Below are 27,730 nucleotides of genomic sequence, written 5' to 3'. Positions count from 1 at the left end.
AAGGCCAGATTCTCTGTTACGGGACCTCTCTCCTCTGCCTGGGTGCCTGGGCCTAAATGTGTGACAGTGGCCTGTTCCAGTGGTGGGTGACGTGAAGCCTGATTCTCTGCTATGACATGAAGACTGATTCTGCGCTGACATAAGGCCAGATTCTCTGTTACAGGACCTCTCTCCTCTGTCTGGGTGCCGGGGCCTAAATGTGTGACAGTGGCCTGTTCCAGTGATGGGTGACGTGAAGCCTGATTCTCTGCTATGACATGAAGACTGATTCTGTGCTGACATGAAGCCAGATTCTCTGCTATGGCATGAAGAGACTGATTCTGTGCTGACATGAAGCCAGATTCTTTGCTATGGCATGAAGAGACTGATTCTCTGCTGACGTGAAGCCAGATTCTCTGCTATGGGACCTCTGTCCAATTGATATTGGTTCATTTTTATTTTTTTTATTTTTATTTTAATTCATTTCCCTATCCACATTTGTTTGCAGGGGATTTACCTACATGTTGCTGCCTTTTGCAGCCCTCTAGCTCTTTCCTGGGCTGCTTTACAGCCTTTTTAGTGCCCAAAAGTTCGGGTCCCCATTGACTTCAATGGGGTTCGTGTTCGGGACGAAGTTCGGGTCGGGTTCGGATCCCGAACCCGAACATTTCCGGGAAGTTCGGCCGAACTTCTCGAACCCGAACATCCAGGTGTTCGCTCAACTCTACTCAGTATTGAATAATTGTCACTTTAATTGTTTGCTATGTATTGCGGGTATATATACCCGTGTATGACACCTTGTGGTATGCTTGAGAAAGACCGCATTGAGACGGTTGAAACGTTGCACAGAGGGGAATAAAGGATCCACTTTTTTACTTCAATTGGAGTGCTGCCTAATCCTTTGGATACTATATATATATATATATATATATATATATATATATATACAGGGCCCCTGTATATATATTCATGTTGCCCCCTTTGTATATATTCCATTTGTCCCCTGTGTATATATTCCATTTTTTTGCCTCCGCTGTATATATTCTATTTTGCCCCCTGTAACTGTGAGGGGGACACATATCTGGGCATAACTACAGTGAGGGGGCACATATCTGGACATAACTACTGTAAGGGGGACACATATCTGGACATAACTACTACTGTGAGGGGGACACATATCTGGGCATTACTACTGTGAGGGGGATACATCTGGCCATAACTACTGTAAGGGGGCATATATCTGGCGATAACTACTGTGAGGGGCCACAAGGAGGATATAACTATTTTAAAGGGACCACAAGGTGGGCTTAATTACTGTGAGGGGCTACAAGGTGGGCATTAGTACTGTGTAGTAGCACTTAGGGGAAATGTATGCTATACATTGGCATGGCTTATTGTTACAGGCCAGCACGGCACCCCCTGCTGGTGATTTGACAGGGGCAGTCACCATCCCTTCCTTATGTGATTTTTCTTTTTTTCTCTATCACCACAGGGACCTTGTTCTGGATCTAGCGGACATCACGCCGACGCCAGCGACCCCCTGGATGAGGTAGGACCAGATTTTATTAGTTAGGACTGGGTGAGTGTAGCCATGCATTGGGCTTAGGGCTCTTTCACACGAGTGGATGCCGTGCGGGTAATCTGCTGCTTGAAAGAGAGCTAAGCCCCGTACTGGACAGCGGAGACACAGAGCACTAACATGATTGATAATGCTCTTTGCCTCTCTGTGATCTATTTGCTACAAAATCACAGTGACAACTTTATCTCACTGTGATTTTGTAGTAAAAAGGTCACAGAGAGGCTTTATTAATCCCAATCCAGGGGGACCAAGTAAATTCTTGCAGTGAGTTGGGGGGCGACAGGGAGAGGGCCCCATGGATCAGTTTCGCACCGGGGCCCCATGGATTTTGTGTGCGCCACTGGTAGACACAGCAGTGGGATGGTTATCCTGATAATAGCGGTATCACCACTCGCCATCTGTGTGGATTCATCAAAGTTTTTTAAAACCTCACGGAGGTCTGACATCAATGCCCACTCCTCGCTTGTGAATAGTGGCAGTTGACTCGAAAGGCGACGACCATGTTGCAGCTGGTATTCCACAACTGCCCTCTGCTGCTCACAAAGCCTGGCCACCATGTGGAACGTAGAGTTCCAGCGCGTGCTCATGTCCCACAACAGTCTGTGAGCTGGAAGCCGCAAGCGCTGCTGCAGCGTTGACAGACTGGCTGAAGCTGTGAATGATTTGCGGAAATTGGCATACCTTCACTAGAAGCTCTGGCAAATTGGGGTAGGTAGCCGCTTAACCACTAAGTTTAAGACGTGTGCTAGGCATGGGATTGTGTGTCAGGTTGCCGAGCTCCAAAGCCGCCACCAAGTTACGGCCATTGTCAGACACAACCATCCCTGGTTGTAGGTTGAGTTGGAGAGAGCCACAGCTCAGTCTGGTCCCTTATACCCTGCCACAGCTCTACGGCATTGTGCTATTTGTCCCCTAAACAGATCAACTTTAGCACGACCTGTTGATGCTTACCCACAGCAGTGCTACACTGCTTCCAGCTAGCGACTGCTGCTGGAGGTGGAAGTGGAGGAGGAGGCGGCGGAGGAGGAGAAGTAGGGGTTGGAGCCAGTAACATAGCTGCTGGTGGAGACCCTGATGGACATAGGGCCCGCAATCCTGGGTGTGGGTAGCACCTGTGCCATCCCAGGGTACAACTCACTCCCGGCCTCCACAACATTCACCCAGTGTGCGGTCAGGAAAATGTAGCGTCCCTGGCCACCAGCACTTGTCCATGTGTCCATGGTTAAGTGGACCTTTCCAGTAACTGCGTTGGTCAGGGCACAGGTGATGTTCTGGGAGACATGCTGGTGTAAGGCGGGCACGGCACACCATGAAAAATAGTGGCGGCTGGGGACTGCGTACCGAGGTACGGCCGCCAACATCAGGCTGCGGAAGGCCTCAGTGTCCACAAGCCTAAATGGCAACATTTCAAGGGCCAGTAACATACATAGTACATAAGGCCGAAAACAGACATCTGTCCTTCCAGTTCGGCGTGTTATCCTGCAAGTTGATCCAGAGGAAGGCAAAAAAAAAAACTGTGAGGTAGAAGCCAATTTTCCTCACTTTAGGGGAATAAAAAATTCCTTCCCGACTCCAATCAGGCAATCAGAATAACTCCCTGGATCAACGACCCCTCTCTAGTAGCTATAGCCTGTAATATTATTACGCTCCAGAAATACATCCAGGCCCCTCTTGAATTCCTTTATTGTACTCACCATCACCACATCCTCAGGCAGAGAGTTCCATAGTCTCACTGTTCTTACCATAAAGAATCCTTTTCTATGTACAAACCTTCTTTCCTCCAGACGCAGACGATGTCCCCTCGTCACAGTCACAGTCCTGGGGATAAATAGATGATGGGATAGATCTCTGTACTGACCCCTGATATATTTATATATTAATTAGATCTCCCCTCAGTCGTCTTTTTTCTAAAGTGAATAACCCTAATTTTGATAATCTTTCAGGGTACTGTAGTTGCCCCATTCCAGTTATTACTTTAGTTGCCCTCCTCTGGACCTTCTCCAGCTCTGCTATGTCTGCCTTGTTTACAGGAGCCCAGAACTGTACACAGTACTCCATGTGTGGTCTGACTAGCGATTTGTAAAGTGGTAGGACTTTGTTCTTATCACGGGCATCTATGCCCCTTCTGATGCAAGCCATTATCTTTTTGGCCTTGGCAGCAGCTGCCTGACACTGGTTTTTGCAGCTTAATTTGCTGTTTATCAAAATTCCTAGATCCTTTTCCATGTCAGTGTTACCGAGTGTTTTATCATTTAGTATGTACGGGTGACTTGCATTATTCCTTCCCATGTGCATAACTTTACATTTGTCAGTGTTAAACCTCATCTGCCACTTATCTGCCCAAGCCTCCAATCTATCCAGATCCCTCTGTAGTAGTATACTGTCCTCTTCAGTGTAAATTATTTAACACAGTTTAGTGTCATCTGCGAAAATTTATACTTTACTATGCAAGCCTTCTACAAGATCATTAATAAATATATTGAAGAGAATAGGGCCCAATACTGACCCCTGAGGTACCCCACTAGTGACAGTGACCCAATCTGAGTGTGTACTGTTAAAAACGACCCTCTGTTTTCTATCATTGAGCCAGTTACTTAACCACATACAGACGTTTTCTCCCAGTCCGAGCATTCTCATTTTATATACTAACCTTTTATGTGGTACAGTGTCAAATGCTTTGGAGAAGTGCAGATATACGACATCCATTGATTCGCCGCTGTCAAGTCTAGAACTTACCTCCTCATAGAAACTGATTAAATTAGTTTGGCATGACCGATCCCTCACAAAGCCATGCTGATATGGCGTTATTTGCTTATTTCCGTTGAGATGCTCTAAGATAGCATGTCTCAGAAAACCTTCAAACAGTTTACCCACAACAGATGTTAAACTTACCGGCCTATAGTATCCAGGCTCTGTTTTTGGACCCTTTTTGAATATTGGCACCACATTTGCCATGCGCCAATCCTGTGGGACATTCCCTGTCAGTATAGAGTCCGCAAATATCAGAAATAAGGGTCTGGCTATGACATTACTTAATTCCCTTAGGATACGGGGGTGTATGCCATCCGGTCCTGGCGATTTGTCTATTTTAATCTTTTTAAGTCGCTGATGTACTTCTTCCTGGGTCAGACAGGATACTTTTAATGGGGAATTTATTTTTACATTCTGCATGTCATCTGACAGTTTATTTTCCTCAGTGAATACATTGGATAAAAAAATATTTAACAGCTTTGCTTTCTCTCGTCGCTCTCTGCGACTCCCCCCTCATTACTCTTTAAAGGGCCGACACCTTCAGATTTATACTTTTTAACAGTTATATAATTGAAGAACATTTTAGGGTTAGTTTTACTCTCTTTGGCAATTAATCTCTCGGTCTCTAGTTTGGCCGCTTTTATTTGTTTTTTACATGTTCTATTTTTTTCCTTATAGTTTTTCAGTGCTTCCGTGCTACCCTCCTGTTTTAGTGATTTATATGCTTTCTTTTTGTCATTCATTGCTTTCTTTACAGTTCTATTTATCCACATTGGTTTCTTTTTGTTCCTTAACCTTTTATTCCCATACGGTATGTACCTCTCACAATTAGATTTTAGGATGTTTTTAAAGATATCCCATTTTGTGGCTGTATTTTTATTTTTGAGGACTTTGTCCCAGTTAGTTAGGCCTATGGCCTCTCTTAGTTGGCTAAATTTAGCTTTTTGAAGTTTGGTATTTTTGTTCCTCCCTGTAGAAACGATCTTTTGAATAATAATTGGAAGGTTATTACTTTATGGTCACTATTTCCCAGGTGTCCCCCAACCTGCACGTCTGTTGTTCTGTCAGGCCTATTGGTTAATACAAAGTCCAGTATGGCCGTCCCTCTAGTCGGGTCCTGAACCAGTTGGGAGAGGTAATTGTCTTTGGTTATTGCCAAGAACCTAGTTCCCTTATGAGATATACAAGTTTCAGTTTCCCAGTCTATATCGGGGTAGTTGAAGTCCCCCATAATAACCACCTCATTATGATTTGCCGCCTTGTCTATCTCGTTTAGTAGTAGATTTTCTGTGGACTCTGGTATATTAGGTGGTTTATAGTAAACTCCTATTAGTAATTTATTGTTGTTTTTAGCTCCATGTATCTCTACCCACAGTGACTCCACATGTTCATGTCCCTCACTTATATCTTCACGGAGTGTGGGCTTTAGACAAGACTTTACATAAAGGCAAACCCCTTCCCCTCTCTGGTTTTGATGATCCTTTCTAAACAGACTGTAATCTTGTACATTAACTGCCCAGTCATAGCTATCATCCAGCCATGTCTCAGTTATTCCCACTATGTCATAGTTCTCCTCACACATCACTAATTCCAGCTCTCCAGTTTTATTAGTCAGGCTTCTGGCATTCGTATACATACATTTGAGAGGTTTATGTATATTTTTCAACCTACACCTTTCCTTCTGAACTGTTCTAGTCCCTCCTTCCATTCCTCCCCAGTCCCACTACCTTGCCCCCGGTCTCTATCTGCACAATCTCATATAGTGTAATTTCCTTCCCCCCCAGTCCCTAGTTTAAACACTCCTCCAACCTTCTAGCCATCTTTCTCCCCAGCACAGCTGCCCCTTTCCCATTGAGGTGCAGCCCATCCCTACGATAGAGCCTGTAGCCGATAGAGAAGTCGGCCCAGTTCTCCAGGAACCCAAACCCCTCCTTCCTACACCAGTTCTTGAGCCACTTGTTAATCTCCCTAATCTCCCACTGCCTTTCTTGTGTGGCTCGTGGTACAGGCAGTATTTCAGAAAATACTACCTTTGAGGTCCTTGCCCTAAGCTTTTAACCTAAATCCCTGAAACCCTTTTTAAGGACTCTCCACCTACCTCTAACTTTGTCATTGGTTCCGATATGGACCATGACCGCTGGATCTTCTCCAGCCCCTCCCAGTAATCTGTCAACCCGATCCGCGATGTGTCGAACTCTAGCGCCAGGAAGACAGCACACTGTTCGGCGATCACGGTCTTTGTGACAGATTTCCCTATCTGTTCCCCTAATAATGGAGTCTCTCACTACCAGCACCTGTCTGGCCTGCCCTGCTCTCCTGGTTCCCTGCATACTGGAGCTGACATTACCCTGACTGGCAGAGGAAGTGTCAGGCTGCAGCAGTGCCGTCCCTGGACTGACATCTCCCTCATCTGCCAAACGTGCAAACTTGTTGGGGTGTGTCAGATCAGGGCTAGCCTCCCTGGCACTTTTCCCTCTACCCCGCTTTCTAACTGTTACCGAGCTAGCTACCTCACTTTCCTCAGCCTCCTCTCTGTCCCGCTCCCGCTCATCTACCCCAAAGAGTGCTTGCTCGGTGAGAAGCAAACTCTTTTGCAAATTGTCAATGCCTCTCAGTGTTGCAACTTGCCCGTTTAGAGACTCGATTTGCGATTCCAAACGGGTAATTTGCTCACATCTTGAACAAAGCTATACACCCTCGATTGTCTTTTCCAGGACTGCATACATCATACAAGATTTGGACTGGACTGCGTTGTCAATTGTGCAACACATACTAAATGGGGATTACAACAGTAAAAAAGTAAAACAGTAAATATCATTTAGAATTAAACCCTGTCTGCTGTAGTTGAAGGACTACCTAGAATTAAGCCAACAACACACAAGGAAATTATATCTAACCTTAGTTTCCAACTCCTTTTCTTAAACTCCTTTTTTTTTTAACTCCACTTAATAAGAAGCCCTTTTAGTAGAGCAAGCCTCAGGAAGAGTAAGTTCTAGAGAGTCTGGTGGTTCAATTTATAGCACCTGGTTGCCCAGGCCACTCCCTTTAATCAAGCAGAGAAAAAAAAATGGGTTTAAATGGCAACACCCAGCAGAGTAAAAAAGTTTTAAATGGCAGTACTAAAATGCAAAAACTTAACTTTCAAGGATCTCTGCTTCAAACCACACTCAACCACCTGCAATCACTCCCACTAAATCACACTCAGCACTAGAACTCTTTTTTTTAACTCCACTTAATAAGAAGCCCACTTAGTAGAGCAAGCCTCAGGAAGAGCAAATTTGAAAGTTGAGCATTTTGTGCTATGGCATGTGGGTGGGTATTTGCGCTTGCGTTGAAATGACTGTGTTATGGACATTTAGACACTGCGCTGGTACAGGGAAGTGGATGTTGTTGCTGATGGTTCCTGAGAAGGTCCAGGTGCAGGGCGAGGGACATCCGGGCCTGTGCCTTCGACAGGGGATTGGCCAGCAGTGCGTAACACAGGTGAAGAGGAGGCAGTGGTGTGACCCGCAGACCCAGATTGTGGACCCAGGCATCGGCCCACTTGTTAGGGTGCTTGGATGCCATGTGGTGGATTATGCTGGTGGTGGTGAGGTTGCTAGTGTTCACGCCCCGGCTCATTTTGGTACGGCACAGGTTGAAAACTACCGTACCACTCTTTTGTCATCTGCACTTTCCTCAAAAAAGCACCATACTGCGGAACAGTATACTGCGGGAGTGCTCTGTGTAATGGTTGCCGGCCTGTTTGAGGTGGGCCGAATTCTCCCTTTTTCAACCTCACTGCCTCTTCCAGCCTGTTGTGGTGCTGCGGATCCCTCCCCCTCTGTACTGCTGTCCTCGCTCGACTTTTCACCTTCCCATGTTGAGTCAGTGACCTCATCGTCAACCACTTCCTGTCAGGGCCAGATATAGGGAAAAAATGTAAATACAGAAAACACAATTTTTTCCCCATAATCTATCCACATTTTTGCTGTCAATGGTGAAATACGTGAATTGTGTGATCTGCGCTTCAATATATTGTGGGTTGTCAGGGCCAGATATAGGGAAAAAATTAGAATACATAAAACTATTTTTCTCCCATAATCTATCCACATTTTTGCTGTCAATGGTGCACTCCGTGAATTGTGTGATCTGCGCTTTAATACAATGTGGGTTTTCAGGGCCAGATATAAGGAAACAATTTGCATACAGAATTTTTTTTTCCCCATAATCTATCCACATTTTTGCTGTCAACGGTGCAATCTGTGAATTGTGTGATCTGCGCTTCAATACATTGTGGGTTGTCAGGGCCAGATATAGGGAATAAATTATAATACAGAAAACACTATTTTTTTCCTATAATCTATCCACATTTTTGCTATCAACGGTGCAATATGTGAATTGCGTGATCTGCGCTTTAATACATTGTGTGGTTGTCAGGCCTAGATATAGGCTCATCCAACTGACTTGGTGGAAGGGAGGGTGGTGCTTAACTGGACTTGGTGGAAAAGAGGGTGGTGCTTAACCGACTAGAAGCATTACCGAACCAACTGTTCGCACTGGTCCGACTTGGACAGTGTTGTCCTGCGCCGCACAGCTAAGTTGGACATGAAGCTGGGTACAGTGGATGTATTTTATTTTTCTGGTGCACTGGCAGCAGGCACAGTTTCATTGCGCCCAGAACCACGGCCTCTGTGTGCACCATCAGCATCGCGCCCACTTCCCCGTCCCTTAGTGCTCGCCGTCTTCATTTTAATGGTGTTGTCACTAGATGTGGCGCAGATTGTTTTACAGTCCGCTAAAGACACAGTTTTCTGATCACAGTTTTCTGATGCAGTACAGTATATGTCACAGAAACACACAGAATATGGACACTAGATTAAGCCCAGCTATTTAGAATTTGCTCTAAAGATACAGTTTTCTGATGCAGAACAGTATATGTCACAGAAGCACACAGAATATGGACACTAGATTAGTCCCAGATTTTAAGAATTTAACCTAATATGTCACAGAAACACACAGAATATGGACACTAGATTAGGCCCAGATTGTTGGAATTTGCCCTAAAGACACAGTTTTCTGATGCAGATTTCACTATATCTGGCCCTGACAACCACACAATGTATTGAAGCGCAGATCACACAATTCACAGATTACACCGTTGACAGAAAAAATGTGGATAGATTATGGGAGAAAAATTGTTTTATGTATTCAATTTTTTTCCCTATCAGCTGAAAAACAGCCTGTTTCAGTTTATTCGTTGTTGTCATTAAATTGAACGCTCAAAAAATGTTTTGTCTCACTCTCATTTCTTCTTGTTGCATGTTGAAGCTCTATTTGGAACCTTGTTAAGATCCAGCCATGCTAAATATGATTTTTTGCCATTTTTCAAGTGGTCTTAAATAGGGATGAGCGAACCCGAACTGTATAGTTCGGGTTCGTACCAAATTTTGGGGTGTTCGTGACACGGACCCGAACCCGAACATTTACGTAAAAGTCCGGGTTCGGTGTTTGGCGCTTTCTTGGCGCTTTTTGAAAGGCTGCAAAGCACCCAGACAGAGGAGAGGTTCATTCAACTTTGGGTTGCCCCGCAATATAATGGTAAAATTAAAAAAAGAGGATTGAATGAAGTGCCCTGAAGTACAAGAATATATTGTTAAGGGGAGGTAGTTATAAATGTCTAATCTGCACAAGGGATGGACAGGTCCTGTTGGATCCATGCCTGGTTCATTTTTATGAACGTCAGCTTGTGGATAGGCGGCTGCATTTGTCTGTAATGACACCCCCTGCCATGCTGAATACACGTTCAGACAAAACGCTGGCCGCCGGGCAGGCCAGCACCTCCAAGGCATAAAAGGCTAGCTCTAGCCACGTGGACAATTTGGAAACCCAGAAGTTGAATGGGGCCGAACCATCAGTCAGTACGTGGAGGAGTGTGCACACGTACTGTTCCACCAGTGAAATTCTGCCTCCTGCTAACACGTTCCGTATCAGCTGGTAGTGCAGTTAGCTGTGGCGTGGTGACAAAACTTTTCCACATCTCTGCCATGCTAACCCTGCCCTCAGAGGAGCTGGCCGTGACACATCTGCGTTGGCGACCTCTTGCTCCTCCTCTGCCTTTGCCTTGGGCTTCCATTTTTTCCCCTGTGACATTTGGGAATGCTCTAAGTAGCGCATCTACCAACGTGCGCTTGTACTTGCGCATCTTCCTATCACTCTCTAGTGCAGGAACTAAGGTGGGCACAATAAAATAAATAAAAATTAACCAATATCAATTGGAGAGAGGTCCCATAGCAGAGAATCAGGCTTCATGTCACCCACCACTGGAACAGGCCACTGTCAGATATTTAGGCCCCAGCACCCAGACAGAGGAGAGAGGTCCCATAGCAGAGAATCAGGCTTCATGTCATAGTAGAGAATCAGGCTTCATGTCACCCATCACTGGAACAGGCCATTGTCAGATATTTAGGCCCCGACACCCAGACAGAGGAGAGAGGTCCCATTGCAGAGAATCAGGCTTCATGTCACCCACCACTGGAACAGACCACTGTCAGATATTTAGGCCCCGGCAGCCAGACAGAGGAGAGAGGTCCCATTGCAGAGAATCAGGCTTCATGTCACCCACCACTGGAACAGGCCACTGTCAGATATTTAGGCCCCGGCACCCAGACAGAGGAGAGAGGTCCCATTGCAGAGAATCAGGCTTCATGTAACCCACCACTGGAACAGGCCACTGTCAGATATTTAGGCCCCAGCACCCAAACAGAGGAGAGAGGTCTCATAGCAGAGAATAAGGCTTCATGTCATAGCAGAAAATCAGGCTTCACGTATATTGCGGGGCAACCCAAAGTTGAATGAACCTCTCCTCTGTCTGGGTGCCGGGGCCTAAATATCTGCCAGTGGCCTGTTCCAGTGGTGGGTGACGTGAAGCCTGATTCTCTGCTATGACATGCAGCCTGATTCTCTGCTATAGGACGTCTCTCCTCTGTCTGGGTGCTGGGGTCTAAATATCTGACAATGGCCTGTTCCAGTGGTGGGTGACGTGAAGCCTGATTCTCTGCTATGACATGAAGCCTGATTCTCTGCTTTGGGACCTCTCTCCTCTGTCTGGGTGCCGGGGCCTAAATATCTGACAGTGGCCTGTTCCAGTGGTGGGTGACATGAAGCCTGATTCTCTGCTATGGGACCTCTCTCCTCTGTCTGGGTGCCGGGGCCTAAATATCTGACAGTGGCCTGTTCCAGTGGTGGGTGACATGAAGCTTGATTCTCTGCTATAGGACCTCTCTCCTCTGTCTGGGTGCCGGGGCCTAAATATCTGCCAGTGGCCTGTTCCAGTGGTGGGTGACATGAAGCCTGATTCTCTGCAATGGGACCTCTCTCCTCTGTCTGGGTGCCGGGGCCTAAATATCTGACAGTGGCCTGTTCCAGTGGTGGGTGACATGAAGCCTGATTCTCTGCAATGGGACCTCTCTCCTCTGTCTGGGTGCCGGGGCCTAAATATCTGACAATGGCCTGTTCCAGTGGTGGATGACGTGAAGCCTGATTCTCTGCTATGACATGAAGCCTGATTCTCTGCTATGGGACCTCTCTCCTCTGTCTGGGTGCCGGGGCCTAAATATCTGACAGTGGCCTGTTCCAGTGGTGGGTGACATGAAGCCTGATTCTCTGCAATGGGACCTCTCTCCTCTCTCTGGGTGCCGGGGCCTAAATATCTGACAATGGCCTGTTCCAGTGGTGGATGACGTGAAGCCTGATTCTCTGCTATGGGACCTCTCTCCTCTGTTTGGGTGCCGGGGTCTAAATTTCTGACAATGGCCTGTTCGTTCCAGTGGTGGGTGACGTGAAGCCTGATTCTCTGCTATCACATGAAGCCTGATTCTCTGCTATGGGACCTCTCTCCTCTGTCTATGTGCCGGGGCCTAAATATTTGACAATGGCCTGTTCCAGTGGTGGGTGACGTGAAGCCTGATTCTCTGCTATGACATGAAGCCTGATTCTCTGCTATGAGACCTCTCTCCTCTGTCTGGGTGCTGGGGCCTAAATATCTGACAGTGGCCTGTTCCAGTGGTGGGTGACATGAAGCCTGATTCTCTGCAATAGTACCTCTCTCCTCTGTCTGGGTGCCGGGGCCTAAATATCTGCCAGTGGCCTGTTCCAGTGGTGGGTGACATGAAGCCTGATTCTCTGCAATGGGACCTCTCTCCTCTGTCTGGGTGTCGGGGCCTAAATATCTGACAATGACCTGTTCCAGTGGTGGGTGACATGAAGCCTGATTCTCTACTATGACATGAAGCCTGATTCTCTGCAATGGGATCTCTCTCCTCTGTCTGGGTGCCGGGGTCTAAATATCTGACAATGGCCTGTTCCAGTGGTGGGTGACGTGAAGCCTGATTCTCTGCTATTTCATGAAGCCTGATTCTCTGCTATGGGACCTCCCTCCTCTGTCTGGGTGCCGGGGCCTAAATATCTGACAGTGGCCTGTTCCAGTGGTGCGTGACATGAAGCCTGATTCTCTGCAATGGGACCTCTCTCCTCTGTCTGGGTGCCGGGGCCTAAATATCTGACAATGGCCTGTGCCAGTGGTGGGTGACGTGAAGCCTGATTCTCTGCTATGACATGAAGCCTGATTCTCTGCTATGGGACCTCTCTCCTCTGTCTGGGTGCCGGGGCCTAAATATCTGACAATGGCCTGTTCCAGTGGTGGGTGACGTGAAGCCTGATTCTCTGCTATGACATGAAGCTTGATTCTCTGCTATGGGACCTCTCTCCTCTGTCTGTGCCGGGGCCTAAATATTTGACAATGGCCTGTTCCAGTTTTGGGTGACGTGAAGCCTGATTCTCTGCTATGACATGAAGCCTGATTCTCTGCTATGAGACCTCTCTCCTCTGTCTGGGTGCTGGGGCCTAAATATCTGACAGTGGCCTGTTCCAGTGGTGGGTGACATGAAGCCTGATTCTCTGCAATGGGACCTCTCTCCTCTGTCTGGGTGCCGGGGCCTAAATATCTGACAGTGGCCTGTTCCAGTGGTGGGTGACATGAAGCCTGATTCTCTGCAATGGGACCTCTCTCCTCTGTCTGGGTGTCGGGGCCTAAATATCTGACAATGGCCTGTTCCAGTGGTGGGTGACATGAAGCCTGATTCTCTACTATAACATGAAGCCTGATTCTCTGCTATGGGACCTCTCTCCTCTGTCTGGGTGCCGGGGCCTAAATATCTGACAGTGGCCTGTTCCAGTGGTGGGTGACATGAAGCCTGATTCTCTGCTATGGGACCTCTCTCGAATTGATATTGGTTAATTTTTATTTATTTTATTTTTATTTTTATTCATTTCCCTATCCACATTTGTTTGCAGGGGATTTACCTACATTTTGCTGCCCTTTGCAGCCCTCCAGCCCTTTCCTGGGCTGTTTTACAGCCTTTTTAGTGCCAAAAAGTTTGGGTCCCCATTGACTTTAATGGGGTTCGGGGCGTAGTTAGGGTCGAGTTTGGATCCCGAACCCGAACATTTCCAGGAAGTTCGGCCGAACTTCTCGAACCCGAACATCCAGGTGTTCGCTCAACTCTACTTAGCACTGCTAGATTCCATATTCGTTAACTTTGTTAATTCTAGCAAGCAGATACATTAGAAACATGACTCTAAGTTGAAATCGCAATTCGATTATTATAACTTGAATTAATTGAATTGCGATTTCAACTTAGCACTGCTATATTCCATATTCGTTAACTTCGTTAATTCTAGCAAGCAGACTCATTAGAAACACAGCTCTAAGTTGAAATCGCAATTCGATTATTATAACTTGAATTAATCGCATTGCAATTTCAACTTAGACCTGTTTTACTATGGTTGGCTTGGTAGAATTAGCGAAGATGACGGATATGACGAATGTATTTGTCATATTCCTCAAAACGAAGATAACAAAGTATTCTCCATCTTCGTTTTAGCTCCATATTCGTCAACTTCGCTAATTCTAGCAATCAAATAGGAAAGTTGACTATAGAGACAGCTGTGTTTAATTCGCTATGCGATTATATTACTTAGCTTTTTTCTTTAATAAATAAAATAATTATATTTGATAATTATTATAATTATTCTATTTATTTAAAAAAAATCTAAGTAATATTATCGCATAGCGAATTAAAAACTTAGCTGTCTCTAGTCAACTTTCCTATTTAATTGCTAGAATTAGCGAAGTTAACGAATATGGAGCTAAAACGAAGATGGAGAATACTTTGTTATCTTCGTTTTGAGGACTATGACGAATACATTCGTCATATTCGGCATCTTCGCTAATTCTAGATATCAATCTAAATCGCATATTAATCGCGATAACTAGAATAATGACGAATATTCGATTTCGACGAATATGAGACGAATATTCAAGCGAATATTCGCGAATTTCGTTGAAATCGAATATGGCACCTCCCGCTCATCACTGATGTTGTATTGCTGGGTGACATGAACCCTCTTTTGCCGTGAATGAACCCTGTAACGGCATACAAGGAAATGCTCCAAACTCCCGAACGGAACCTCACGAATAGCTGCTAGCAGACGAATAGGAAACGCACCCAAGCGGCTTACACTCCTAGCAATCAGTCTCTAACAGCATACAGTGACTCCCCCAAGAACGAGACGAGGCTCCGTGTTGAGGGTCAAGCAGTGGTCACCTAGAGCTGTGTGTTTATTATTCTTATATAACATTGTTACACACTAGTACCACCCACAGGGTTTTGTAAAAACAACCAATAAACACATACAATACAGTAAAACACTCCCACACAAAATCCTCCCCTCTGCCTGTGATACAATTACCTTACACAATGGGTTGATGTAATTATCACAGGCAGGAGAATACACAATGTCTTCTGTCCTGGAGACAACCGAGGAGTAATTCAATTATCTCTCAGGACAAAGGGAAATCCCCAATACACACGTGGAGACAATAGGACAGACATCACTACTCAAATATACAATGTCCCACCCATTACAGTACACATAGACATTTAACATATCCCAAAATGGCACGAATTAGACAAGTGGTTCAAAAGTTAGTAAAAGTCCTTTGTGAACAAAGAAAGCATGGCTTTTCTGCCCAGAACCAGTTTTTGCAGAGTTAGGCTGTGTGAGATAATTGGCTTAACTGGGTGTGGTAAGCCAACTAGGTACAGAAAATACCCCTATTCACAACAGCAAAACTACACAAAAATACATAACTCCTATCAAACTGAACAGAACCCCCACATTCAACTTATCCCCAGATGGCTTGGATCTGAGCGCTCAATATATCCGAACAGCGCTCAGATGCCACAAACACAGTCAAATCACAGCCCCCTCCAAAACCCAGTGGCGAGTTTACTTTCGCCACACATCTCCTTCTCCCAGGGAAGACTAACCAGATACCTGACCTCACGCCGGTCGGTATCTGAGTTAGTCTGGCAGTCCACCCACAACCAAATTCTGGACCTGTTGAATTTGGTAGCCTGTCTCTGTCCAGTGAGTCCACCAAGGTTATGTTGGTGTCACAGCCACTATCTCTGGCTGTGACCTTCCGTCCTTGCTCGTTCGGCGCTCCTCGCTGAAGTTTAGTTTCTGTGTGTCATTTGTGGTTCTGTATGGGTTAACTCCCCTGTGTTCCTATTAGGAGTTAATACTCTCTGTCTGCTCCATAGGTGTGGCCTCTTTGCTGCACCTATGGAACCTGTATATAAGGCTGAGGTTTCCTCAGTTCTGTGTCAGCTCTCCTGGTGTGTGTTGTCTTGTCCTGTCCTGCTCCTGGTTTGTACTCTTTCTCCCATGCTGCTGACCCATGGGATCCGTGTCTGTCTGTCTGTGCTCTGTGGGTTTCCCTACTTGTTCATTGACGTCCTCTTTCCTGTCTTTCTGTTATCTGTTCTGCCAGTTATGTTTTAGTTACTTTGTGTGTATTCATATGTCTCGGTTCAGCAAGCGCCTAGCTGCAGAGTGCTATGCGCAAGGCCACGCAGTATACCACTGGTGGAGCAAGTTCTTCTCTGCTCATTGCCACTCCTGCTCCCTTGCGTGAACTCCTGCTTGTATTTTTAGTTACCTTGTGTGTATTCATAAGTCTCGGTTCAGCAAGCGCCTAGCTGCAGAGTGCTATGCGCAAGGCCACGCAGTATACCACTGGTGGAGCAAGTCCTTCTCTGCTCATTGTCACTCCTGTTTCCTTGCTATGTATTCCTGCTTGTGTTATTAGTTGCCCTGTTTTGTATTTGCCTGTCTGTTATGTTTGCCTATGTGCCGTCGGTACCTTCTGGTACCTGTTGTCCATTCGTTCCTGCTGTCACTGTCTAGTTCACGCTCCAGAGTGGACCCTGGCAACTTCCTGCTTCAAAGTCTAACCCTACCATCTAGGGCTGTAGTGAATACCAGGAGTTGCTTAGTCACGCCCCTCTGGAGTATTACTAGACAGTGGCGCAGTGGGGGTTTTCTCCCACTGTGCTGACGGTACATAGAGCTCTTGTTTTGTCTGTGCTGCCTTCCCTGTTTTTTGTTTGTGCAATAAACTCCTATGTGTCTGTACCTGATTTCCGTTTGTTTATTGCTTGACGACGCGGTGGTCTCTCCTGGGACCTCCAACTCGTGACAGTTGGTAACTGGTACTCCCGGTCTCTGTGTTGCTCCCTGGCTTGGAGTGGAGGTTGCTGAGTGGGCAGGGATCAGCGGTACTTTGCCCTGGTGCCAGAGCTACCACGGAAGAAGCCTGGTTGGAGCCTGGTTGCTGGAGGGGGAGACCGACTGTCTTCTCTTTGGCTAAACAGCCCTGTTGCTGGGGAACAGGACCGACTGTCCCTACCCCCTGTGCTGTAAGTGCAGAGACCACAGTCCCATCTACACGTTTGTGGGGCTTACTGTCTCCCCCTGGTAAGTTAAGCTGCCGCTGGGGAATGGAGACTAGGTCCCAATTCCCAACAAATCCTTCTGTTGCTGTGGGATGGAGACTGGGCTCCCAATTCCCAATAGATCACATTGCCGGTGGGGAATGGAGACTGGGCTCCCAATTCCCTGTAAATCACCCAGCTGCTGGGGAATGGAGACTGGGCTCCCAATTCCCTGTAAATCACCCAGCCGCTGGGGAATGGAGACTGGGCTCCCAATTCCCTGCAATTCACACTGCCAATAGGGAGAGGGGGTAACAAGCTCCTCTCCCATACATACTTCCAGCCTCTGGAGAGGGAGGCCGACTGTCTCCGCTCCCAATACAGTGTACTGTTGCTGGGGAAAGGAGACTGGGCTCTCTATTCCCTGTAGGACACTCTGCCACTGGGTGACAGGACCGACTGTCTCTGCCCCCTGTAACTCAGCCTGCCCCTGGGGAATGGAGACTGGGCTCCCAATTCCCAATAACTCCCATTGCCGCTGGGGGACAGGAGCAGTCGAGAGACCTCGGTCCCATCTCCACCGGCCACCTGGGGTTCTTCCCAGTAAACATCCACAATATCCTCCCAGCTGAAGGGCTCTGGACCTGGGTCTGACTTCTTGCTGTCATGCTGAGCCTTCCCAATGGAGTGGAAGAGATCTCGGTAGTCCTGCTCCAGTTCCCTTTCCAGGGTTGCTAGGTGAGCCAGGTCTTTCTCTACCTCATGGGGGTAATCCCAATCCTCCCTAGCCTCCCTCTCATAGAAAATGTCCTGAAGTCTGGACTGTGCAGGGCTCCCGAAGTCAGGCTCTGCAAAGGACTCCCATAACAAGCCAGGACCATCAAACTCCTCTCCCTCTGGCTTGTCATGCTCAGCTGTTCAGGGTATATACTGTGCCATATACCACCAGAGCGCCTGGTAGGCATGCTCCAGCCATAGCTCCTGCCATACCCGGTGCTCTAGTTCCATCACCCATTCCTCCAGGGGCTTCTCTCCCAGGAAGGGCATCCGCAGGGCCACTTGCTTCTGCAATCGCTGCTCTTCACTGGGGAGACTCTCGCCTCGCTGGTATTGTACATTATCCATTGCCTGGTACCAGATGCCTTTCCTTAATGCATCCTGACCATCCAAGTCTTTCTCATCGTATGCCACTGCTGGTTCCATCCTGCTGCTGTCAGGGACGCTGTACTGGGACATGCGTTGCCCTCAAATTGTAATACCAGGGAATGATGTTTCCTGTAGCTGTCCCTCTGGCTGTGGGAACGATCCCGCCGCTTGCCACCAATTGTAACAGCATACAAGGCAATGCTCCAAACTCCCGATCGGAACCTCACGAATAACTGCTAGCAGACGAATAGGAAACGCACCCAAGTGACTTACACTCCTAGCAATCAGTCTCTAACAGCATACAGTGAATCCCTCCAAGAACGAGACTAGGCTCTGTGTTAAGGGTCAAGCAGTGGTCACCCAGAGCTGTGTGTTTATTGTTTTTATATAACATTGTTACACACTAGTACCACCCACAGGGTTTTGTAAAAACAACCAATAAACACGTACAATACAGTAAAACACTCCCACACAAAATCCTCCCCTCTGCCTGTGATACAATTACCTTACACAATGGGTTGATGTAATTATCACAGGCAGGAGAATACACAATGTCTTCTGTCCTGGAGACAACCGAGGAGTAATTCAATTATCTCTCAGGACAAAGGGAAATCGCCAATACACACGGGGAGACAATAGGACAGACATCACTACTCAAATATACAATGTCCCACCCATTACAGTACACATAGACATTTAACATATCCCAAAATGGCACAAATTAGACCAGGGGTTCAAAAGTTAGTAAAAGTCCTTTGTGAACAAAGGAAGCATTGCTTTTCTGCCCAGAACCAGTTTTTACAGAGTTAGGCTGTTTGAGATAAATGGCTTAACTGGGTGTGGTAAGCCAACTAGGTACAGAAAATACCTCTATTCACAACAACAAAACTACACAAAAATACATAACTCCTATCAATCTGAACAGAACCCCCACATTCAACTTATCCCCAGATGGCTTGGATCTGAGCGCTCAATATATCCGAACAGCGCTCAGATGCCACAAACACAGTCAAATCGCCATGGGGTTTAAGTTTAGCATGGGCTGATGAGAGGGCCCATAATCCTGAGGCAAGAGGCTGGCAAACAGGCCCCTCCAAAACCCAGTGGCGAGGTTAGTTTCGCCACAAACCCCTGCTCTGCATTGCTGACAGGGAACTAAATTTAGTGAAAACATCTGTTACTGATTGGAAGATGAGCGACTACAAGCGCACGCTGATGATAGCATTCCCACCTGACAGCGGGGGCACAATGGAAGCACAAGGCGAAGGCAGAGGAGGAGGAAGAGGTTTCCAACGCAGCTGGGGCACCACCAGCACCTGAGAAGGCAGGGTTAGCATGGCCAAAATGTGGAAAAGCTTTGTCAGCCTTGGAATTGCTGACCTGCCCTGCAGCCAGTGTATAGTGCGAACGTGTGTTTAGTATGGCAGAGAGCATTATCACAGGCCACAGCCAATGTGGACCAGCTTATTAAAATGAACCAGGCATGGATCCCACAGGACTTGTCCGTACCTTGTGCAGAAAAGACATTTATACCAGCCTCAACCATCCATTCTTGTACTCAAGTGCACTTATTCTTAGTTTTATTTTGCTTTATGTCCCAATATTTTGGGGAATACCCCAATTTAAAAATAAAAAATAACACAAATCAGTGTTGGCTACCTATTCCTCCTTCACCGCCGCTTCCACCTACACCGCCACGTCAACCTACACCGCCACATCCACCCATCCACCGCCTCCTCAACCTCCTACTCCTAGATCCAGATTGTTATTTTGAATTTTTCTGTATTTTATGTTATTTTAAGTCATTTCCCTATCCACATTTGTTTGCAGAACAGTTGTCATGCTCTTATCACATTTTGATGCCTTTTGCAGCCCTCTAGCCCTTTCCAGGACTATTTTAGAGCCATTTTAGTGCCCAAAAGTTCGGGTCCCCATTGACTTCAATGGGGTTCGGGTTCGGGGTCAAGTTCGGGTTCCGAACCCGAACTTTTTTTTCAAGTTCAGCCGAATCTTCGGAACCCGAACATCCAGGTGTCTGCTCATCTCTAGTCCTGGCGATTTGTCTATTTTAATCTTTTTAAGTCGCTGTTGTACTTCTTCTTGGGTCAGACAGGACACTTTTAATGGGGAATTTATTTTTACATTCAGCATTTCATCTGACAGTTTATTTTCCTCAGTGAATACATTGGAGAAAAAAATATTTAACAGCTTTGCTTTCTCCTCGTCGCTCTCTGCGACTCTCCCCTCATCATAGAAGAAAAATTGTTTTTTGTATTTATTTATTTTTTCCCTATATCTAGGCCTGACAACCACACAATGTATTGAAGTGTAGATCACACAATTCACGGATTGTACCGTTGACAGCAAAAATGTGGATAGATTAAGCGAAAAAAAATAGTGTTTTCTGTATTATAATTTTTTTTCCATATCTGGCCCTGAGAACCACACAATGTATTGAAGCACAGATCACACAATTCACGGGATTACACCATTGACAGCAAAAATGTGGATAGGTTATGGGAGAAAAATTGTTCTCTGTATTTTTTTTCTCTCTATATCTAGGCCTGACAACCACACAATGTATTGAAGCGCAGATCACACAATTCTCAGATTGCCCCATTGACAGCAAAAATGTGGATAGATTATGGGGAAAAAAATAGTGTTTTCTGTATTATAATTTTTTCCCTAAATCTGGCCCTGACAACCCACAATGTATTGAAGCGCAGATCACACAATTCACGGATTGCACCGTTGACAGCAAAAATGTGGACAGATTATGGGGAAAAAATAGTTTTTTCTGTATTTTAATTTCTTCCCTATATTTGGCCCTGACAACCACACAATGTATTGAAGCGCAGATCACACAATTCACGGATTGCACCATTAACAGCAAAAATGTGGATAGATTATGGGGGGGAAAATTGTGTTTTCTGTATTTACATTTTTTCTCTATATCTAGCCCTGACTACCACACAATGTATTGAAGCACAGATCACAAAATTCCCAGATTACACTGTTTACAGCAAAAATGTGGATAGATTATGGGAGACATTTTTTTTTGTATTTTAATTTTTTTACCTATATCTGGCCCTGACGACCACACAATGGATTGAAGCGCAGATCACACAATTCACAGATTACACCGTTGATTTTTGGAATTTGCCCTAAAGAAACAGTTTTCTGGTGCAGAAAAGTATATGTCACAGAAACACACAGAATATGGAAACTATTTTAGGCCCAGATTATTGGAATCTGCGGTATAGAAACTGTTTTCTGATGTAGTTTATATTTATAATTTTCACTATATCTGGCCCTGACACCCACACAATGTATTACACCATTGACAGCAAAAATGTGGATAGGTTATGGGAGAAAAATTGTTCTCTGTATTTTTTTTCTCTCTATATCTAGGCCTGACAACCACACAATGTATTGAAGCGCAGATCACACAATTCTCAGATTGCCCCATTGACAGCAAAAATGTGGATAGATTATGGGGAAAAAAATTGTGTTTTCTGTATTATAATTTTTTCCCTAAATCTGGCCCTGACAACCCACAATGTATTGAAGCGCAGATCACACAATTCACGGATTGCACCGTTGACAGCAAAAATGTGGACAGATTATGGGGAAAAAATAGTTTTTTCTGTATTTTAATTTCTTCCCTATATTTGGCCCTGACAACCACGCAATGTATTGAAGCGCAGATCACACAATTCACGGATTGCACCATTAACAGCAAAAATGTGGATAGATTATGGGGGGGAAAATTGTGTTTTCTGTATTTACATTTTTTCTCTATATCTAGCCCTGACTACCACACAATGTATTGAATCACAGATCACAAAATTCCCAGATTACACTGTTTACAGCAAAAATGTGGATAGATTATGGGAGACATTTTTTTCTGTATTTTAATTTTTTTACCTATATCTGGCCCTGACGACCACACAATGGATTGAAGCGCAGATCACACAATTCACAGATTACACCGTTGATTTTTGGAATTTGCCCTAAAGAAACAGTTTTCTGATGCAGAAAAGTATATGTCACAGAAACACACAGAATATGGAATCTATTTTAGGCCCAGATTATTGGAATCTGCGGTATAGAAACAGTTTTCTGATGTAGTTTATATTTATAATTTTCACTATATCTGGCCCTGACACCCACACAATGTATTACACCATTGACAGCAAAAATGTGGATATATTATGGGAGAAAAATTGGTTTATGTATTGTAACGGTCACGTACACACACACACACACAGGGGGGAGGATAGTGACCACTGCGCTCCACCCTCACTCCTGGCCCTGCCTACTTGCCTCACGAGTCCTGATGACAGGGGACAACTGGACGGCAGTCCCTAACTTAGTATACGTGTGGGAAGGACAGACAAGACAAATAACGGATAGTGAACGGACCGGGTCAAAACCAAGAGGACAACGCAGTACAGAGGGATAAGCAAAGAAAGGTCAGGAGAAGCCGGGGTCATAAATACCAGGAGAGTCGAGAAGTACCAAAGGAGTCCGCAAAGAATAGTCAGGTGGAAGCCGAGGTCAATATACCAGGAAGGATGCGCAGTACAGGAGGAGCAGGCAAAGGATCGTCAGGGAACAGGATCAGGTAAGTACACAGGTATCCAACAACTGCCAGGAACCTAAATTAACAGGCAACCTGTGGCCAGCAGGCTGCCTGTATTTATAGTGGGGAGTGAGGGTCATGTGACGTGGCCAGCGTCACATGACCGACAGACCAACCAGTCGAGCACCAAGTGATCAGCTCGGCGCTCAAGGCAGACCTAGGAGCAGGGAGCCTCCCAGCTAGCAAAGCCGCCCTGAGAACGAGGTCAAACACAGATCCTCGCTCCCGAAGCTAAGCAGCAGGTCTGCGGCTGATGGGAGACCGAGTGCACCTTCGGAACCCCGTTACAGTACCCCCCCTTTTACGAGGGGCCACCGGACCCAAGACTTCAGGCGATGGCCTTTCAGGGTGTTCTAAATTAAATTTTCGAACAAGTCTAGGAGCATGAACCTCCCTGGCAGGTACCCAAGATCTCTTTTCAGGTCCATACCCCTTCCAGTGAATCAGGTACTGCAAGGAATTACGCACCTTCCTGACATCCACTATTTTAGACACCACATACTTGACAGCATCATTAACAAGAACCGGCAGAGGCGAGGCTTTCGATGGTACTTCCGGTTCAAAATATTTTTTAAGTTGAGATTTATGGAACACATTATGAATGTGGAATGACTCGGGAAGCTCCAACCTAAATGATACCGGGTTAATCACCTCCGTGATCTTATATGGTCCAATAAAACGAGGAGCAAACTTTTTAGAATCTACTTTAAGAGAGAGATTCTTGGAGGACAACCATACCTTATCCCCAACCTGAAAATTCACCCCCCTTGAACGTCTCCTATCGGCCTTGAGTTTCTGAGAACTTAGAGCCTTTTCTAAGTTCGATTGAACCCGGGCCCAAACTGTGCACAGTTCAGAGGAGAGCCTATCCGCCTCAGGGTTAGAGGAGGAGACGGATGACCCAGAATGAAAACCATGGTTACAAAAGAAAGGTGAAACCCCAGCAGAAGAATTGACACGGTTATTCAAAGCAAATTCAGCCAATGGAAGAAATTTCACCCATAATTGCTGATAATCAGCAACATACAACCTCAAGAATTGCTCCACAGACTGATTAAGGCTACTTTCACCCTTGCGTTCAGAGCGGGTTCGTCTGGTATCTGCACAGACGGATCCGCTGCTATAATGCAGACGTTTGGATCCGTTCAGAACGGATCCGTCTGCATTATAGTTTGAAAGTAGTTCAGACGGATCCGTCCAGACTTTACATTGAAAGTCAATGGGGGATGGATCCGTTTGAAAATTGAGCCATATTGTGTCAACTTCAAACGGATCCGTCCCCATTGACTTAAATTGTAAGTCTGGACGGATCCGTTTGCCTCCGCACGGCCAGGAGAACACAAGAACACTGCAAGCAGCGTTCGGGTGTCCGCTTGCTGAGCGGAGCCTGAACGCTGCCAGACTGATGCATTCTGAGCGGATCCGCATCCACTCAGAATGCATTGGGGCAGTACGGATGCATTCGGGGCCGCTTGTGAGATCCTTCAAACGGAGCTCACAAGCGGAGCCCCGAACACTAGTGTGAAAGTAGCCTTAGGCGTTCAGTCTGCCCATTACTCTCAGGGTGGTAGGCAGAGGAAAAAGACAATGAAATTTGACATTTTTGACAGAAGGCCCTCCAGAATTTGGACACAAACTGCACACCCCTGTCAGAAACAATATTTTCCGGGATACCATGCAATCGAACAATTTCTTTCACAAAAATAGATGCCAGGGTTTTTGGATTCGGGAGTTTAGACAGGGGAATGAAATGGACCATCTTGCTAAACCTATCGACCACTACCCAAACTGCAGTCTTACCCTCCGCCGGCGGTAGGTCAGTTATAAAGTCCATCGAGATATGGGACCAGGGTTTATTGGGAATGGGTAGGGGTCGTAGGTTACCAGCAGGGCGAGTCCTAGGTGTCTTGGACCTGGCACAAACCTCACAGGCTGACACGTAGGACTTGACATCCCTAGTTAGAGTGGGTCACCAATAAGATCTAGAAACCAGATCCTTAGTGCCCTCAACACCCGGATGTCCACAAAAGGCAGAATCGTGACACTCACCCAACAGCTGGAGACGAAATTGTACGGGAACAAACAACTTATCTGTTGGGGTGGATACCGGTGCCAGATGTTGTTCAGACCTAATGCGAGCCGAGATATCCTAGGTTAGAGCTGCTATGAAGATCTTTGCTGGTAGGATGGATTCAAGTGGTACCTCAGTAGGTTGAAAAGCATGGAAGCTCTGAGATAATGCATCCGCCTTAAAGTTTATACTTCCCGGCCTGAACGTAATGGAAAAATCAAAACGAGTAAAAAACAGCCCATCTTTCAACCTCTTAGCAGACTCGAGAAACATAAGGTTTTTATGGTCAGTGAAAACAGTGACACAATGACTTGTCCCCTCCAGAATATGCCTCTACTCCTCAAATGCCCATTTAATGGCCAGCAGCTCCCTATTCCCTATGTCGTAGTTTCTCTCCGTGGGAGAGAATTTCCTGGAGAAGAAGACACATGGTCTCAGGTTAGTGAGGCTAGCAGGACCTTGTGAAAGGACTGCTCCTGTGCCGTCCTCGGACGCATCCACCACCACAATAAAAGGTCTCTCCTGATCAGGCTGGATCAGAATGGGAGCGCTACTGAATGCCTTTTTCTTATTTTTCAAATGAAGAAATGGCCTCAGTAGACCAATTCTCCAAATCCGCCCCTTTCTTAGTAAGGCCGGTCAACGGTTTAGCAATTACGGAAAAATTCATAATAAATTTACGATAGTAATTGGCGAAACCTAAGAACCGTTGTAAGGCCTTTAAGGATGAAGGTCTTACCCATTCCTTAATTGCTAGTACCTTACCAGGATCCATCTTGAAGGCGTGAGGAGTCAGAACATGCCCTAGAAACAGAATCTCCTGTACACCAAAGACACATTTCTCTTGCTTAGCGGATAGCTAATTCTCCCTCAACACCTCTAATACTTGTTTAACATGAGACACATGGGATTCGAAGTCAGGAGTGAATATCAAAATGTCGTCAAGATAGACAATAACAAATTTACCTAAGAACTCCCTAAGAATGTCATTCATGAAGTTTTGGAACACAACTGGGGCATTGCTGAGTCCAAAAGGCATCACCTGATATTCAAAGTGTCCTGCCGGAGTATTGAACGCCGTCTTCCATTCGTTTCCCTCCTTGATTCGGATTAGCTTGTATGCCCCTTTCAGGTCAATCTTGGAAAACCAGGTTGCCCCCAGAACCTGGTTAAATAAATCCAGAATCAATGGGAGGGAGTATCTATTCTGGACAGTGATTTTATTTAATCTCCGGTAATCGATACATGGCCTAAGACCACCATCTATTTTCTTAATGAAGAAAAACCCCACTCCCATAGGAGAGACTGAAGGTCTAATATGCCCTTTACCAAGGCTCTCCTTAATATAATCTTCCATGGCCTTGCGTTCGGGCTTAGAAAGATTATAAATTCGCCCCTTAGGAAACTTGGCCCCCCCTACTAGCTCTATAGTACAATCATAAGGTCTATGGGGGGGTAGAACCTCCGGGGTTGGTGATGAGAATACATCAAAATATTCCCTAACAACAGTGGGTAAAGTATCAGACTTTACTGAGACCCCAGCCTGTACCACGGACAAGCACGAGTCACACTTAGGCCCCCATCTCACCAACTTCCCCTTGAATCTATAGTAGGGTTATGTAGTCAGAGCCAAGGCAACCCTAGTACCACCTCAGCCGGTAGGTTCTCCAGGACTAAAAGGGAACATCTCTCTGAGTGGCACACACCCACGGTTAGAGAAATCTCTGAGGTACATGAGCTCACCGTACCACCAATAAGAGGAGTAGCATCAATAGCCATGACATGGATAGGAGTTGGTAAAGCAAACATTGGAATACCCAATCTTACAGCGTACTCAGAGTCAATAAAGCTGGCCGCTGAGCCAGAATCAATAAAGGCCTTACCAGGCCATTTATCTAACCCCAGAGAAATTGCAATGGGTACCAAAAGCTTACATTTAGAAAAATCAGGGTGTACCTGGTCTTCAGGTTGCCTTGCCTTAGGAGACTTGACAGAGAGGACCTTCTTAGGACACTGGTTGATCAAATGGCCAGGATCTCCACAGTAAAAGCATTCTCTGCGTCTGCGACGAAGATTTCCTCGGGTCATGCCAACCTGCATGGGTTCCTCGGTGGAGACCTCAGCATTGTCTCTGGGATAGGCCTCTGGCTGGACCACCATCTGGGAAGAGAACTGTTGTTCCTGTCGTCTCTCTCTAACCCATCGGTCAAGTCGGACAACAAGGGTCATCATCTCCTCTAAGGTCTCTGGAAGTTGATAACTGACCAGAAGATCCTTTAAATTATCAGACAGACCTGACCTGAACTGACTCTTCAGGGCTGGTTCGTTCCATCCTGAGGGGACACACCACCTTCTGAATTGGGTGCAATAATCCTTCGCAGGTAGATTGCCCTGAACCAGTGCCTTTAGAGCCGTCTCGGCTACTAGAGCCCTGTCTGGTTCATCATAGAGGGTACCCAGAGCCTGAAAGAACCCCTCCACAGAAGTTAAACAACTGGCGCCAGCAGGTAAAGAGAACGCCCAGTCCTGGGAATCACCCTGTAGTCGGGAAATGATAATGCCCACGCGTTGACTCTTGGGGCCAGAGGACACGGGGCGCAAAGGGAAGTAAAGTCTGCAACTCTCCTTAAAAGAGAGAAACTTCTTCCGGTCTCCAGAAAAGGGTTCTGGGAGCTTAATATGGGGCTCAAAATGCGAACTGGAGGTCTGAGGAGTGGAAGAACCTTGCCCTAACTCAA

Source organism: Bufo bufo, chromosome 2 (assembly GCF_905171765.1).
Source record: "Bufo bufo chromosome 2, aBufBuf1.1, whole genome shotgun sequence".
NCBI classification, from domain to species: Eukaryota; Metazoa; Chordata; class Amphibia; order Anura; family Bufonidae; genus Bufo; species Bufo bufo.
This window is presented reverse-complemented; position numbering follows the sequence as displayed.